The 16,842-nt window shown below is 41.7% G+C and overlaps 1 pseudogene; it reads left to right on the forward strand.

Annotated features, from left to right (window-relative positions):
- Positions 1-10,996: 10,996 nt before the first annotated feature.
- Positions 10,997-12,926, forward strand: LOC117678788 (heterogeneous nuclear ribonucleoprotein Q-like; annotated as a pseudogene).
- Positions 12,927-16,842: the final 3,916 nt, after the last annotated feature.

Raw genomic sequence — 16,842 nt, forward strand, 5'->3', positions numbered from 1 at the left:
CAGGGGCGGGGGGGTGGCGGTTATTATAAAGGAAGGTCTGGATCCAAGGGAGACCACTGTTCCACAGATAGCCGGATGTGAGTCCCTCTTTGTAAAGTGGGGTCGTGGAGTACAGATGGGCTTGTTGGTCACGTACCTGGCTCCCTGCCACGTGGCAACGGCCCTGCCCGAGCTGCTTAACGTTATAGCCGAGGTGGCGGTGGACACCCCCAGACTTGTTATTATGGGGGATTTCAACCTGCCATCTATCGGTGAAACGTCTGAGGTGGCTCGAGAGTTCATGGCTTCCATGACGGCCATGGACCTTACTCAGTTAATTCATGACCCCACTCACACAGGGGGACACACTCTGGACTTAGTTTTTGTCTCTGGTCAGTGGTTGAGTGCCCTTGATATAGGGGATATAGCCATCGAACCCTTGTCATGGTCTGACCACTCGCTCCTTCGACTGGACTTTCTAACCACTGCACCCCGCCGCTGGGAGGCGGGACCGACCAGGTGGTTCCGCCCCAGGCGCCTGATGGACCCTGATAGGTTCCAGATGGAGCTTGGGCCATTTCCTGAGACTCTGGCTCATGACTCGGCTGAAGACCTGGTGGCCGCCTGGGATAGTGCGGCTTCCGGGGCCTTGGACCGTGTCGTGCCTTTGCGGCCTCTGACCCGGCACCGAACTCACCTAGCTCCTTGGTTCTCCGAGGAGCTTAGGGAGATGAAGCGCCGGAAAAGACGCCTGGAGAGTAGTTGGAGGACCAGCCGCTCCGAATCCGACCGAACACTGGTAAGGTCTCATATTAAGACCTACCTAGTGGCGATAAAAGCGGCAAAATCTAGCTATTTTGCCGCTCTTATCGCGTCATCAGATAATCGCCCGGCCGCCCTGTTTAGGGTGACCCGCTCCCTCCTCCATCTGGAAGTGCGGGATGACCCCTTGCAGGGCCGAGCTGAGGATTTTGTGCAGTATCTGTATGACAAAATCGCTCAGATTCGGGAAGGGCTGGCCTCTGACTGGGTATGTCTGGACGGGATGACTGAGGCAGGTCTTGAGAGTGTTACCTGGGGGCAGTTTGATCCTGTGGCTCCCGAGGACATGGACAGGGTCCTGGGACGGCTGAACGCAACCACATGTTTATTGGACCCGTGCTCCTCCTGGTTGGTACTGGCTTCCCGGGAAGTGACACGAGGCTGGCTCCAGAAGATTGTTAACGCTTCTTTGAGTGAGGGGGTCCTGCCGGCCGCTTTGAAAGAAGCGGTTGTGAGGTCCCTCCTCAAGAAGCCCTCTCTGGATCCGGCTGTTTTGGCTAACTATTGTCCAGTCTCCAACCTTCGCTTTGTTGCGAAGGTTGTTGAGAGTGTGGTGGCGCAACAGCTTCCCCGGTACCTGGATGAAGCTATCTAGACCCGCTCCAGTCCGGCTTCCGGCCTGGGCACAGCACGGAAACGGCATTGGTCGCGTTGGTGGATGATCTCTGGAGGGCTCGGGATAGGGGTTGCTCCTCTATCCTGGTCCTGTTAGACCTCTCAGCGGCTTTTGATACCATCGACCATGGTATCATGTTGCACCGGTTGGCGGGGTTGGGGGTGGGGGGCACCGTTCTGCGGTGGTTCTCCTCATACCTCTCTGACCGGTCGCAATCTGTGTTGACAGGGGGGCAGCGGTCGACCCCGAGGCACCTTGCTTGTGGGGTACCACAAGGGTCGGTCCTCTCGCCCTTCTGTTCAACATTTATGTAAAGCCTCTGGGTGAGATCATCCGTGGCTTCGGGGTGGAGTTCCATCAGTACCCTGATGACACCCAGCTGTACATCTCCACCCCAGGCCACCCCAACGATGCCCTTGAAGTGATGTCCCAGTGCCTGGAGGCCGTGCGGGCCTGGATGGGGAGAAACAGGCTCCGACTCAACCCCTCCAAGACCGAGTGGCTGTGGCTTCCGGCGTCCCGATATAGCCAACTGACGCCATCGCTGGCTATTGGGGGCGAATCACTCGCCCCCACGGAGAGGGCTCGTAACTTGGGCGTCCTCCTGGACGCACGGCTGTCGTTAGAAGAACATTTGACGGCCGTGGCCAGGGGGGCTTTTTATCAGGTCCGCCTGATACGCCAGTTACGCCCCTTTCTAGATCGGGACTCCCTACGCACAGTCACTCAGGCACTCGTCACTTCCCGCCTGGACTACTGCAACGCTCTCTACATGGGGCTCCCCCTGGGGTGCACCCGGAGTCTCCAGCTGGTCCAGAACGCGGCCGCGCGGGGGATTATGGGGGCAACGAGGCGCTCCCATGTAACACCTCTCCTGTGCGAGCTGCACTGGCTCCCGGTGGTCTTCCGGGTGCGCTTCAAGGTGTTGGTGACCACCTTTAAAGCGCTCCATGGCTTAGGGCCAGGGTACTTACGAGACCGCCTTCTGCCACCAATAGCCTCCCACCGGCCAGTACGCTCGCACAGGTTGGGCCTCCTCAGGGTGCCATCCGCCAGACAATGTCGGCTGACGACTCCCAGGGGGAGAGCCTTCTCTGTGGCGGCGCCCACCCTCTGGAACAACCTCCCCCCAGAGATACGTACAATAACAGACCTCTGGATTTTTCGTCGGGCCCTGAAAACCCATTTATTTCAACTAGCTGGGCTGGCTTGAGTTAATTTTAAATTGATTTTAAATTGGGTTGTTTTAATTTACGGCCAATAATATTTAATTATTTTAAATTGCTTTTAAATTTTGTATGAATTGTTTTTTACTCTGGCTGTTCACCGCCCTGAGTCCTATTTTGGAGAAGGGCGGTATAGAAATTTAAATAATAAATAAATAAATAAATAAATTATATGTATCCCATTTTTATTTAACTCAGGATGGCACACATGAAGATGTTTCATTTTTATCTTCACAAAAATAACATAGGTTAAAGGGGAAGATTGGTGATAAGAACAATGCTGCCATTTGAGATTTATGGCTGAGCGCACTTTGTTCTGTACTCTACTCTCCCCAACTCTCTTAATATTTCACTGATTTATGATATAAAGAAAGCTTGAAATCTATTGGTTCAACTGAATTTGGGCATATTTAACTCCTCTGACTTTTGTCCATATACAGACTCCAGGATTTAAAACAAAATTTGGTATTGTAGTGCTATCTCTTCAGTGATACTTTCACCTCCATCAAAATATATTAGGTAAGTGGAATTTACTTCTATGAAATATCACCATAAGAATATTAAGTCCAAAAATCCATTTACTGGAAGCAATCTCCTTAGCATTTTAGTGTGTCCATGTCTTTTAAATACTAATTATATGTAGACTCAAACTGACCTTGCAGAGGTTTTCAAATAAAACCTGGGTGATGTGATTGGGCAATGCTTGAATGATATAATTTTTATTTTATTTTATTTTTTACAAATACAAATAGAACATGTTTATATATTTAACATGGTTTATATAAGCAGTGTAAAGCTCTTTTCTCACTGCACAAATATAGCATTAATCAAGCAGTATTTTCTAAAGCATCACCATATACAAAAACATCAAAGAAAGTTTAAATAACTTCATATTAAAATATAAAACTGATATTCAATTGTGATGGAATGAAGAATTAAGATATAAGCTCTACAAAGGAACCTGAAAGCCAGTTTGTTTTATTTTTCTTTTAAATCCAGATAGGCACAAAAATTATATGAAAGCTTCATTCATATATAATGAATGCTATTTGCATTCACAGTTCCACAGCATATTAATCCTAAAGAGAACTCTGTACAGAGCAAAAAATGTGCATTATCCTTTTTCTAAGCTAGTTGGAATATCTTTGGTGACATGTAACTAAAAGGTGACAACATAATATATTGTACTAAATATTTTACTATAGACATATGTCTCAATGTATTGTAATAAATGTCAAGTCATTTTTTTCTCCCGTGTTTGAATCTTTTAAGTCCTTTGCATAGGATACAAGGTTGGTTTGTTTATTTGTGTTAGAAGCATCACAATTAAAGTAAGACATACAATATGATATAACATTTAAAATATAAAATACATGATTGAAGTATGTACAAGTTAAACAGATCTTGGCCAGAAACTAGTAACATTAATTGCATTCTGTCATGCTACCATGAAGTTCTCAAGTGTACACTGATCAGGGCCCAAAGGGCAGGTATACATATGTGTTGTTGCCTGCATGTCATCACAATTGCAAAGAACAGAAGCCACCGGATAGCCCCATTTGTTCATAGTGTCTCTGGATCTTGTTGTCCCCATGCACAGTCTATTCAATGATTTCCTAGATACTTCCTAGCTATGATCAGACCCAGGAGTCAGCTCCTCCTTTGGTTCCATCCAGTGTTGGTTCTTTGTAGCTTTCCATAGGTCCTCTCTGCTTTTAAATTCTTCAAAGACTTCCATGGACCTAAGGAAGCTTTTCCTGGATTTTAATCTCTGATGATCTGGTTGTAGGCCATAGACTGTATATTGATACAACTGGTCAAAGGCAAAATACGCTCAGAAGGGCATTTTCAGGAAAAAGGACAATTTTTTTTTTAAAAAAAGTGTAGAGGTGTGATAGAGTAGAAGAGCAGTAGAAGAGCAACTAAGAAAGAATCTACAAAATGGTAATGATAGCCCAAACAAACACAGAATTCACCCCTCCTTATCCACCTCCAAAATAAAATTACAAAAATAAATAAAATACATACATACCAGGGATGGGTTCCAAATCCCATTGCTACCGGTTCACTCATGTGCGTGCACGGTGCTTCTGTGCAGGCAGGTGGGCGGAGCCTCCCGCTGCCGCCACTACCGGTTCGCCTGATCCGGTGCGAATCAGTAGCAACCCACCACTGATACATACATAATTGTATTTCTGCTTGTAACTGGTTAGTTTCATTGTATTGCATTAAACAATCCTGATCTCATATATTAAACTGCCAGGGATATCAGTCCTGCCTACCCAATAATCTCACTGTGTCACCTGATATGCCCCCTGCAACCTTTCCCAAATGGATGCCAAATTTTAATTCATTGTTCAGTCTTATGGTAATAGAAATAAGATTGCTTCCAGGCCCACTAAAAAGTAGGCAGTGGGGCCTTCTGTAAACAGATATTCAGCATTCAGACTCTAAAAGAATGATTTCAGCACACTTGAGAGAGACCCTGGATGAAAGACCATTATAGGAACAAAATGAATGTTCAGTCAGACTTACAGTATTTCAGTTGTAGTGATGATTGTTGCTTTGTTGACTTTAGTTAGACACTTCTGAAATACTATTTTTTAAGTTATTGAATACTGAATTTCTGGAAACTTAATAAATTAGTGTTGTTTTACTTTATGGTAAACTACATTATAGTTGATTGCATAGATAGCCAGATGTTTAGGCTGGATTAGGTATTTGTGTCCACCTATCGAGGACCTGAGATAGGTAGATATTGTGTTTGATGATGTTAAGGTATTGTTATAAGAAGTAAGCTGTTCCAAATAAAGTTGCCTTCTGCAATTGACTGATGGTAGTTTTGTCAGTGCCAATGGTGTACAAATGGTGCTCTAGATGTTTTATAGTTTTGCCTAAGGTGCCTATTACTATTGCTACCATCTTTACTCCCTTTTGCAACTGTCATTCTACATCTATTTGCAGGTCTTTACGGTTTGTTATTTTTTCCCCAATTCCTTCTCTCCTCTTCTGTTATCTCCAGGTATTGCAGAGTCCACTATACAGAAATTTTTGCCTTTCTTTTCAAGAATTGTTAAGTTTAGGTGTTTTGTGGCTAATGGATTCTAAAATCCAAGAATATTTTATTTTGTTTATTTTCTATTACTTTGTTTTGTGGTCCCTCCAGTTCTTGCTTTCAGGCAAATGGCATTTCTTGTAGGTATTCCAATGTACCATTGTTGCTAGTTTGTCATGCCATTGTTTCATCAGTTTGTGCAAGAAACAGTGCAGGTCTGGGCATAGTTTTGTGAAACCCAAAGAAATACAACAAGAATACAGCTTGGATAAAGGAGGTGGAAAAGAAGAAAAAGAAGAAGCTGAAATTTTTAAAAATGTAATAATAAAGATGGTTGAGAAAATGCAAGGAAAATCAAGAGTTAGTCAGCACCAAGTGAAGTTGAGCTGCATCTTTTTTTTAAAAAGATGTTTATTTTTATAAACAAAGTGACAAGCATACCTAATACTCCTCTCTTCTTCTATTTTCCTCAAAACAACAACTTTATGAAATGAGTTGGGCTGAGAGAGAGGGACTGGCCCAAAGTTACCAAGCTGGTTTACATGCCTAAAGAACTCAGTTTCCTGGTTTTTAGCCTGGTGCCCTAACAACTAGACCAAACTGGTATGCTCTCTCTCTCTCACTCTCACTCTCTCATTCTCTCCTTCTCCCTCTTCCTCTTCCTCTCTCTCTCCCTCTCCTTCTGTCCCCGTCTCTCTCTCTCATAATATATGACTAGTCTGCAGCCACTCACTGCTAAGCAGTTTAACAATACACTTCAAGGAGATGTAATTAAAAATTGGAAAACCTCTGGCAAAACTTACAGCTGCCTGTTCTTTAGCTGGTGTTGGCTTTCATTTGCATTGAGTTCTTCCCAAAACTTAGAATGTCATAAAGTACCGGCATAGTATATGTGCAGATCCAAGCAGTATGGCCTTTTGTAATCAAGAGATGAAAATTTTGTCAATGTGCAGATTTTGTCTGTCCAAGATTTTTTGGCATGGCACTCAATGTGCCAATAACCATTGGGATGACCAAAGGCAGTTTATGCCATAATCTTTCAGCTTCTTGATATTTTTGATCATCTCCAATTCTTCGTCTTCTACTATCTCCTGACATTGCCACATGAGCTATCTATACTCTTTTCAACCAGAGTTATATCTGGAGGGTTATGAGCCAAGATTTTATCACTTTGTATTGGAAATCCGACAATATTTTAACCTGCTCATTTTGACTGCTTGATTAATTATATATGCCTACCAATTTTTCATTAGTGGCACATGATAATGTTTATAGATGTTCCAATGAATTATTTTGGTGACCACGTTGTTACTGTTTATAATCAGTTTGTGTGATCTTGCAAGGAGCAATAGGAAATTCTTGAGAACCAGATCTAGATCTGTTCTTGGCTTTCCTTGCTACCCCTTAACTAAACAAACTGTTGTTCTCAGTTGCATAGAAGATGATATTCAAGTAAGATTGCTAATTGCAGGATCCAATACGCGATGGTCACCGGGACCAGAGGTTTATTCTTCCAAGGTTTTGGACCTGTGTTGGAGCCCATCCTTGGGGAACTTATCTCTCTCCCTCTCCAGAATGTGTCTGGAGAAAGAAGTTCCCTGAGGATGGGCTCCAACACAAGTCCAAAAGTTTGGAAAAATAAACTTCTGGTCCCGGTGACCAACTCAGATTGGATTCTCTAACCTTATCCCGAGACACATACATTTGCCTTCATTTGCAAGATTGCCAATGTTGAAATACAATTCAAAGCCTAAGTTCAGTCAGGCAGTGATCTTTTTTTGAACTTGCCCAAAATGTCTAGGAAGAAAAGTACATGTGATTAAATAACTGAATCAAACTATTCACCTTTATACATCTTATGAAATATATTACAACACAAGTGTCAGGATTATCTTTTCTCTTCCTTTTGTCTGTTAAACCATCTCCAAGGAATTAATTGGGAAATGTTTGCATTTTAGGACTCAAGAATGACAGATTTATATTCTGTTCAGTTTCCCTCAATTGATTATTGCTGCCAGTTTTGCTTTACTTTATAGGATGGGCTCACAAATTCATATAAACCATGGATTATTTTAATTATGGCTCCTTAAACAACTTGGGCCCCATTCAAGACCTCAGTTTACAAGTCATACAAGGACTTACCATGACATGGGAGCCCACCCCTAAGGTAAGCCAAAATCACCCAGAGATGAGTCTTAAATCTTAACACATACTTACAGGAATTTGGATAGGGAAAATTCAAATATCTATCCATACTTCAAATTTCCCTTAATCAGTGTACCAGCCAAAACATAGTTATATTTTGATATCTGCAGTTTTCTGAATCTTGTAGTGCAGTTCCCAATTTAATAAAAAATGCCTGCATTGGCAAATCTATTACGTTATGGAAAATTACCTTCAATAGACTGACTGTTAGAAAAAGTCAGCACAAAAATATGTATGTCAGGAAAAAGATTCAGGAAAATCATAAGCAGCCATTGATGAGGCGAACAAAATAATATTAAGATTTGAGCACAGAGAACTGAGGGAACCCTAAATTGTCCAGCTCGAGGATAACAGGATACCTAAAGCACCTAACACCATTTCTGCATTCTATCTACAAACTCTATTTGGGATTCTTTGAGCTCCTTCTTGGCGGAAGGATACATATTTTCTTCTCCTTTTTGGGGGGTAATACCTTACTTACTGAAGTATTCTGAAAAACTCAACAGCATGCATATTTGTAGAACTACAGAATTATTCTGTCCAGTTTGGGTTTTATATATTTATATAAATTATATAATTATAAATGAATTATAATTATGTGAATTATAAACTATAATTTTATTTCTTTACATTGACTGTTGTACACTGGCTGTATGCCACAAAATCCAGTCAAGGTATACAGATTTCCCATAATAAACATCTATCATTTTGTCCTACCATTGGTGAGTGGTGCACTGGCCTAGAGGTAAAGACACTCACCTCCCATTGGAAGGTCGAGAGTTCGATCCTAGGCAGTGGCAGACATTTCTCTATCAGGGTGCAAAGAGAAAATATCTGCTGCAAACTCCACATAGGCATCCACATTCTTATATGAGTTGCGCATACAGTCTTAATTAGCTAATGTCTCTTTGTTTTTACATTAAGCTATTCAGTAGCTAAATTCATAAACAGTTCTAAACTGTCATTTGTTAAACCATAATATTACCTAAATTATTAAACCTCAGTGTCTTGGTCAAGCATTTACATTACATTATATTACATAAGGTAAGAGACATCCATATTTAAGCTCTAACCCAAGAAATGCTTGACAATCAAAATGAACACAATTCCAATACCAAATATTGGGAAGAGGGGGGACTTCAGAAAATGTTTACAAATTTGAAGCTTAATTCCCATGTCTGTGTTTTTCCCCAGGAGTCCTTCTTGAACTACAGAATCTCTTCAGATATTATATAAATATCTGATTTATGTTACTCCCACCTGGTCTAAGAGAAAAGAAAAATAAATATTTCTTCTTGTTGTTTTCAAATTTAAGCCACTTTAACATAAGCTGATATAGTCATTCTTCCATGTACTTTCATTTGTACTTTCTGCTTTAGTACTGGGAATATAATCTTGAACTACGGTAGTAGCTGGCCCAGTGACTAAGACATCTGGCTATTATAGACAATATATCAATCCTGAGTGAGGAATAGACAAGACTACATGCAACCTATTATTGCAGAAAGTTTCTGCCAGCTTACTACACCATCTGTGCGTACACAAAAAAGTGACATAATTTCAATGTAAATGAGTTTTTACAATATTTCCATAGACATGGAGCCAGAATCTTTTTTATTTTTACAGACAAACAGGAATATGTTCATGAGTCTAAAATGAGGATTGGATGATTCTTTCAAATATTTACTTTTCTGCTCCTTGTTTTGCTCCCACATTTATTTGACACCAACTTTACAATAAAGCATCAGACAATATAGTCAAAGTATATTGCAAGCCTCTCCACTGTAATTATTTGTTAAAAGGACAAAACTAGTTTTCTACCCAGAACAAATAGTAGAAAGCAGAGCAGCCTGGTGGAGAGACTTATTTTAGCCTCTTAGAAGCCAAAATCAATATCTTAGCTTTTTTCTGACCTATCCTGGGCTGATATATTTCTGGTAAAAGTGCTACTTTTAGAAGCAATCTTCAGCTGAAGAACAGTTTAGGCATATATTCTTGTCACAAGTTTATTCAACTTTATTGTAAGGAAGTAAATGATGAACATTCAGAACAATACAAGGGCTATATTAATAGGGAGAGAAAAGCCAATAGTGAGCCACTTCTCTACTCTCAATTAAGAAAACTGCATCATTGTAGTTTATCTCATTGTATGGTTCCGCCCCAAGTGCCTGATGGATCCAGAGAGATTCCTGACAGAGCTTGGGACATTCTCTGCTTCCCAATCCCACGACTCGACTGAGGCACTGGTAGCATCCTGGGAACGGGCGGATGCCGGGGCCTTGGACCGAATCGCACCTTTGCGGCCTCTGATCCGACGCAGATCCCGGGTGGCTCCTTGGTTTTCCATGGAGCTCCGGGAAATGAAGCGTCGGAATTGACGCCTAGAGGAGTGTTGTAGGTCCTCCCGATCCAAATCTGATCGAATACAGTTAAGAACCTATATTAGGTCTTATCTTGTGGCGATGGAAGCGGCGAAGTGGAATCATTTTGCCGCTCTCATTGCATCTTCAGAAAATCGCCCAGCAGCCCTGTTTAGAGTGACCCGCTCTCTCCTCAATCAGGGAGCGAGGGAAGACCCCTTACAGGGCAGAGCTGAGGATTTTGTTCAATTTCTGCAAGATAAGATCGCTCAGATCCGGATTGGTCTGGACTCCGACTGGGCAGAATCCATCCAGGAGACTGGGGCAAGTCTTGGGAGTAGTATCTGGTTGAGTTTGACCCTGTTTCTGTTGATGAAGTGGACAGGATTGTGGGTAGACTGGGTGTCTCCACGTGTTTGTTGGAGCCGTGTCCCTCCAGGCTTGTCTCGGCTGCCCGGGAGGTGACTGGAGACTGGATCCAGCCTATTGTCAACACTTCTTTGCGGGAGGGGGTTGTCATTTTATCAGTTTGAATTTGTCTTGGAATCAATATGTAGTAGACTTACTATTCGAGCAGAGGGAGTGAGTGCTCAAGCAGCTGCCATTTTATGCAGCGATGTTCTCCAGATACATTGATGCGGCTAGCTACTCGGCACCACTACCCCACCCCTCCCAAGCACTTTCGCTCACCATTCATCACCTCTGCCTCTCACCCACACAGATATCTGAAAACATGCCTTCTGATCCTGTTAATGGGATTGGTACCGAAGAGCCCATGGATACTTCTGCTTCAGTTACCCATCCTGAGCATTTCCAGACATCATTTGTTTTTGTTTTTTTTATTTATTCAGTTTCTATAGCTACTGTTCCCAGCCAAATGACTCTGGGTGGCTTACAATTCTAAAACAATAAAACAGTTAAAACCATTAAGAGCAACAAAACTATCTGAAAAATACATACAACAGCCAAGATAGTTAACCAGCTAACAAAAAAGCCAAGAAATGGGGCCCTTGATGCTGGTTTATCACAAAAAGGTGCTGAAAAATTAAGTGAAGTGTACCATGCAGGGCTAGTTGCTCACAGTGGTTTAGATGAAAGAGCTAGAGGAGCTTCAAAAGAATTTAATGAAGAAGGTGCACTGGCAATGCTTCAGCAATTTAAAGCCAGTGATCTCTCTCATGTTCTGAACAAAAGTGCCTTTTATGTGGGCGTCATGAAAACATATAGACAGAAAAACAAGGGACCAAAGTGATAACTTCCAGCAAAGGGCCAGATGAGGCAAAAATTTAGTCACTTTTGTAAAGAACAGGTTATATCCAGTAGGTTAGATTATATCCTACTGGACAGAGGAAGTATGGTGGTCCTCCAACAGAGTGTGTCTATTCAAGCCTTCTGTTGGCACTGAGATATTTGTAGATAAAATTCCAAGGGACTTTTTTGAAGATGAACTTGTTCCATTATTTGAAAAAAAAAATATGGATCTATTTGGGTCATCATTTTAATGATGAATCCCTTGACAGGTCTAAATAGAGGCTATCCTTTTGTCACTTTGTAACAAAGGCACAGCTCAGGAAGCTGTTAAACATGCTAACTATCATGACATTTGTACTGGAAAATATATTGGAACATATATCTTTGTGCCAGTAATAGGCTCTTTGTTGTCTGTATTCCTAAGAGCAAAACCAAGGAAAAAATTGCAGAAGAATTTAGCAAAGGGAGGGTCTCACAGATTAATATTGTATCACCAACCTGATGACAAGAAAAAAAACAGAGCTTTTGTTTCCTTGAATATGAAAATCACAAAGCAGCAGCTCAAGCCAAGCATAGGTTAAAGAGGGGAAAAGTAAAAGTTTAGGCTAAAGTTGTTACAGTTGAATGAGCTGACTCCATAGAAGATCCAGATTCTAAAGTGATGGCAAAGTGTTATTTGTTGGATTCTTGCAAATCCAGTCCCAAAAGAAGTACTAGAAACAGCTTTCAGTAATTTTGGAAAGCTGGAGAGAGGGTGAAAAATCTTTTTATTATGCTTTTATTCATTTTGACGAGTGTGATAATATTCCAAAAGGGAGGCAAGAATGGCAAAGATTTAGAATATAGAATAGAATAGAATAGAATATTCTTAATTGGCCAAGTGTGATTGGACACACTATTTGTCTCCATTGCATTACTTCTCAGTATACATACAAGCAGCAAAGTGATAAATCATAATATACCAATAGGATATATCAATACCAATATGTTTATATATCCTTAGGCATAGACAGTGCTTGGAAATTATAAGTTCAGCAGAGTGATGGCATGAGGGGGAGTCTTTGTATATAGTTGTTTTGGCATGCAATGCCCTGTAGTGGTGTCCTAAGGGAATGAGTTAAAACAGTTTATGTCCATGACGTGAGGGGTCTGTAGATATTTCTTTCTGACTGGTGCAGTATACAGGTCCTCAATGGAAGGCAGGCTGGTTGCAATTGCTTTTTTCTACAGTCCTTAATATCCATTGAAGTTTGTGCCTCTCCTGTTTAGTTGCTGCATCAAATCAGACAGTTATGTTAAGTACAAATGACAGACTCAATCATTCCTCTGTAGAACAGTATCAGCAGTTCCTTCAGCGGTCTGAGCATCTTGAATTGATGCAGGAAGAATACATTCTTCGTTATGCTTTTTAAATGATAGTTATAATGTTAGGGGTCCATTTCAAGTCCTGGGATATTATAGAACCACCAACTTGATGGTCTCTACTGTTGATACTATGTTGCCTAATATTGTAAGAGTTGGTAGAATACGAGTGTTCCTCCTATTCTACCATCTCTTACAATGATTATAACACTGCCTCTTAAAATAATCTACATCTATTCTACCACTCCTCCTATAAGGATAAAGTAGTGAAACTGTGTCCACAAAGCCACCAGTTCAAAATAGGAAAGAACAAAAAGCAGAGACAAGCTGCTAAAAATCAAATGTATGATTATTATTACTACTATGGCTCTTTCCATAGTAACTGTGTGGAACTGTGAGCGCATGCAGGGCACTTTGTGCATGCGCAGAGCATCTGTGATGACATCTGGATGTGATTCAATCAAACTTCTTGAACTCATGATAAGGTTTTCTTTTACAGTGTGTTTTGCTGGACACAATGGCGAGGAAAGCGACGGAGCTTGAAAGGTAAGACCTGCGTCCCGCTTCTCGCCCATCCCACCTGCCACCCCCAAATTGCATACCTAAAGGGGATGGGTGGCTAAGCAAGGGGTAGGAGCCCTGCCATGCCCAGCGAGGGAGGGGAGAAGAGAAGGCAAGGGGAGCCACGTCTCACTCCATGCATCTTACTTCTCTCCCGTCCTACCTGCCACCCCTCTCGATAAAGAGACAGCGGGGAAGGGAAGCAGCCAGGCTGCTGTTGCCATTGGGGTGGGGTGGGACATGTGGGGCCACTCGGCTGGTGTGAAAAACAGGAAGGGGAGGGCATGTCCCTCCCTTCCCCCCCTCCGGCTTCACCTCAACTCATTTTGGTTGTGCGGCAAGAGGAAATGGCAGGATGGGCTGTGCATGTGTAAGAAGTTGGTGCGGAGGGCTTATTTTGTGGGGGTGGCTTATATTATCGCATGCACTGAAAAGCCCAGTTGGGCTTATTATCCGGACATGTCTTATTTTCGGGAAAACACAGTATTAAGAGGCCCTGCTATGGAGAAATCATGTTGAACCAGTGGTGGGTTTCTACCAGTTCGGACAAACTGGTAGTGGCGATGGCGGGAGGGTTTGCCCACCCACCTGGACATCATCACAGATGCTCTGCGCAAGCGCAGAAGCGCCCCTTGTGCACTCACAGTTCCGAACCGGTAGCAAAGGTAAGTGGAACCCACTACTGTGTTGAACATACTGTATAAACATTAGCTTTAGAATTATAATTTGCACTGCAGAGAAACTGTATTAGAAATTCACATGAAAGTCCAAGTATCCCATATTTAATTTCAAGATCTTTACAGGAAGAATCTTTTAAAAATAATTTGCTCCAATGTAGCTTGATTTCTTTATCATTACTCCACTGACAGCTTCTGGGGTATTCCCACTTAGCAAGTCAGTACAGGTCAGGATCCGCCTCAATCCCTTTTCCTTGTCTGCAGCTTCCCTGTTGGTGGGCACCACAAACATCTCTTTGTGCATAATCATCTCTGCTATGGTGAGAATCAGCCCCTGACCTCTAGAAAGAGTAGCATTCTTTATACCATCCCTTCTTCTAGCTCCTACTTAAACATTTTCATAACCATAGTAAGAATTTTCACATCCACCACAATAGTTACAGTAATCATAGCCCTAGTAATAATAATAATGATATTCATACCCATTGTAGTCAGGAGAATAGCCATAGTCAGGTCTATCTCTTGTTGGTAGGGGGAAAGAAAACCTTATATTGAGTTTGAGAAGTTTGATTGAACTCGCGATAAGGCTTTCTTTTACAGTGTGTTTCCCTGGACACAACAGCGAGGAAAGTGACAGAGCTTGAAAGGTTAAGACATGTGTCTTGCTTCTCACCCATCCTGCCTGCCACTCCCAAATTGCATCCTTAAAGGGGGCGGGTAGCTAAGCAAGGGGCAGGAGCCCTGTCATGCCCGGTGAAGGGAGGACAAGAGATGGCAAGGGGAGCCACATCTTGCTGCATGTGTCTCACTTCTCCCCCGCGTCACCTGCCACCCCTCTCGATAAAGAGACAACGGGGAAGGGAAGCAGCTGTTACCATTGGGGTGGGGTGGGATGTGTTGGGCTGCTCGGCTGGCGCAAAGAACAGGGAAGGGAGCCAATGGCAGCGACGGGACATCCAGTTGCTCTCTCGCCACCTCCTGCACTCCTAAAATAAGACACCACCACCACCACCCACCCCCCGATAATAAAGCCAAGCCCTTATTTGATGGGGTCAAAAAAAATAAGACCATGTCTTATTTTCGGGGAAACACAGTAATTGTTTTGAACTTTTTTAAAAAGGACGAGAAGACTTAATGATTCTCCCATAATTAGAGCTATTTGAATGAAAATTCTGTCCCATAACCTGCATAAATATCTGTCTACTTGTGACTTTAATATAAAGTCGGTTTTTCAACCTAGTCAAATATTCTTCATTACAGTGGAATGTGTTATAAAATATTTCCTTGTCCTTTAAGTGGCATCTAACTTTTACCATAGCAATCCTTGATTTGTAGAAATATAAATAGCCTTTGATATAACTGTTCTGATGTCATAATGGACCTCAGATATTTGTGTCTGTATATGTAATATTAGAACAGATTTGCTAATGGTGTCATGAGACTTAAAATCTCTTACCATCAAATTTGTGATTTCTTAGAGTAAATTTGTTTTTTGATAGCCTTTGGCTATATGAAGATATTTGTTGGTTTACAAAACAGATGGTCTATCATAGAGATTTGCCTCAGAAATTGTTTAAATCTCAGAATAAAACAAAGAATATAAAAGCCATTAAAACGTATAATCCACTTTATAATATAATAAGTAGCATATTCATGTCAAGCTAGTCTTTGCTTTGCAAGCCAGATCCATTACAATGCTTTTTGTTGCTGGGTATGAAGAAAAATACTTTATAATTAAATAGACTAGGTAATCTGGCTCATTAATAGCACGATGCAACTTTGCCAGATTTTGCACAGGTTTTCTTCAAGAGATCCACCAAAATAAAATGCAACCCTCCCCAAATAACATTTAATATTATTTTTAATATTATGTAATAATATTTTCTATTTAATAAGGGAGATCAAAAACTCTGAAATTGAGAGGTAAATGAAAAAGAAATTGTGCAGAATCAAGCCTAGGTCTCTATCCCTATTTACTTTTCCCCAGGGTATAATCATTAATGACAGCACTGCTTTCCATCCTTATTCCCAGCTCACAAGTGAGACAGACTTGGGCAGTCATTAGCTCTACTGGCATAAAAGTAGCCTTTTTCTACGTATTCTAACTGCCTCAAGGGTTTGAAATCAGTTACAGGTTAACCATTTACCTTAAAGACAACACCAACTATCAGTGATGGATGTGATCAGAAGTTTGCTGTGGGAATACAAGACAAAACTCTTCCTGCTGGTCAGACAGCCTCTACCACAGTTTTCAATTTCAGCCTTTATCATCTCCATGTGCATTTTATATCCCAAGTTCATTCATAACCACCACCCCTCCCCTTTCTGTTTTTGACATCAGGCTTCAAAACGTGGATCAGGGCTGGTTTTCTTATCCTCTTTCAATACAACTGCCAATGGATCTCCTTGCTTGAATCAGAATTGGTGTTTGCAGCTCTTCCTGGAGGGCAAAATTACTGAGAGATTATTGCCCCACTTCAGAGTGCCGAGTGCCAAGCTATCTCCCAGGCCATTTTATGTTGCTACTAAGATTTAGGGTTATCTGCAAATGGTCGAAGTGTCACAGTCAATCTCCAATCAACAGTGGGATGGTTGATGATGTAATCAACTTAATCTTCACGAGGAAGAAATTATGCTCAAAATCCATTGGGATTGAATCTGACCAGACGTATAACTGCTCATGGACAGGATCAACTATACTTAAAATATCCAGTTTGTAGTTTGAGTA

Source organism: Pantherophis guttatus, chromosome 6 (genome assembly GCF_059756535.1).
Source record: "Pantherophis guttatus breed Tessera chromosome 6, ASM5975653v1, whole genome shotgun sequence".
Taxonomy (NCBI): Eukaryota; Metazoa; Chordata; class Lepidosauria; order Squamata; family Colubridae; genus Pantherophis; species Pantherophis guttatus.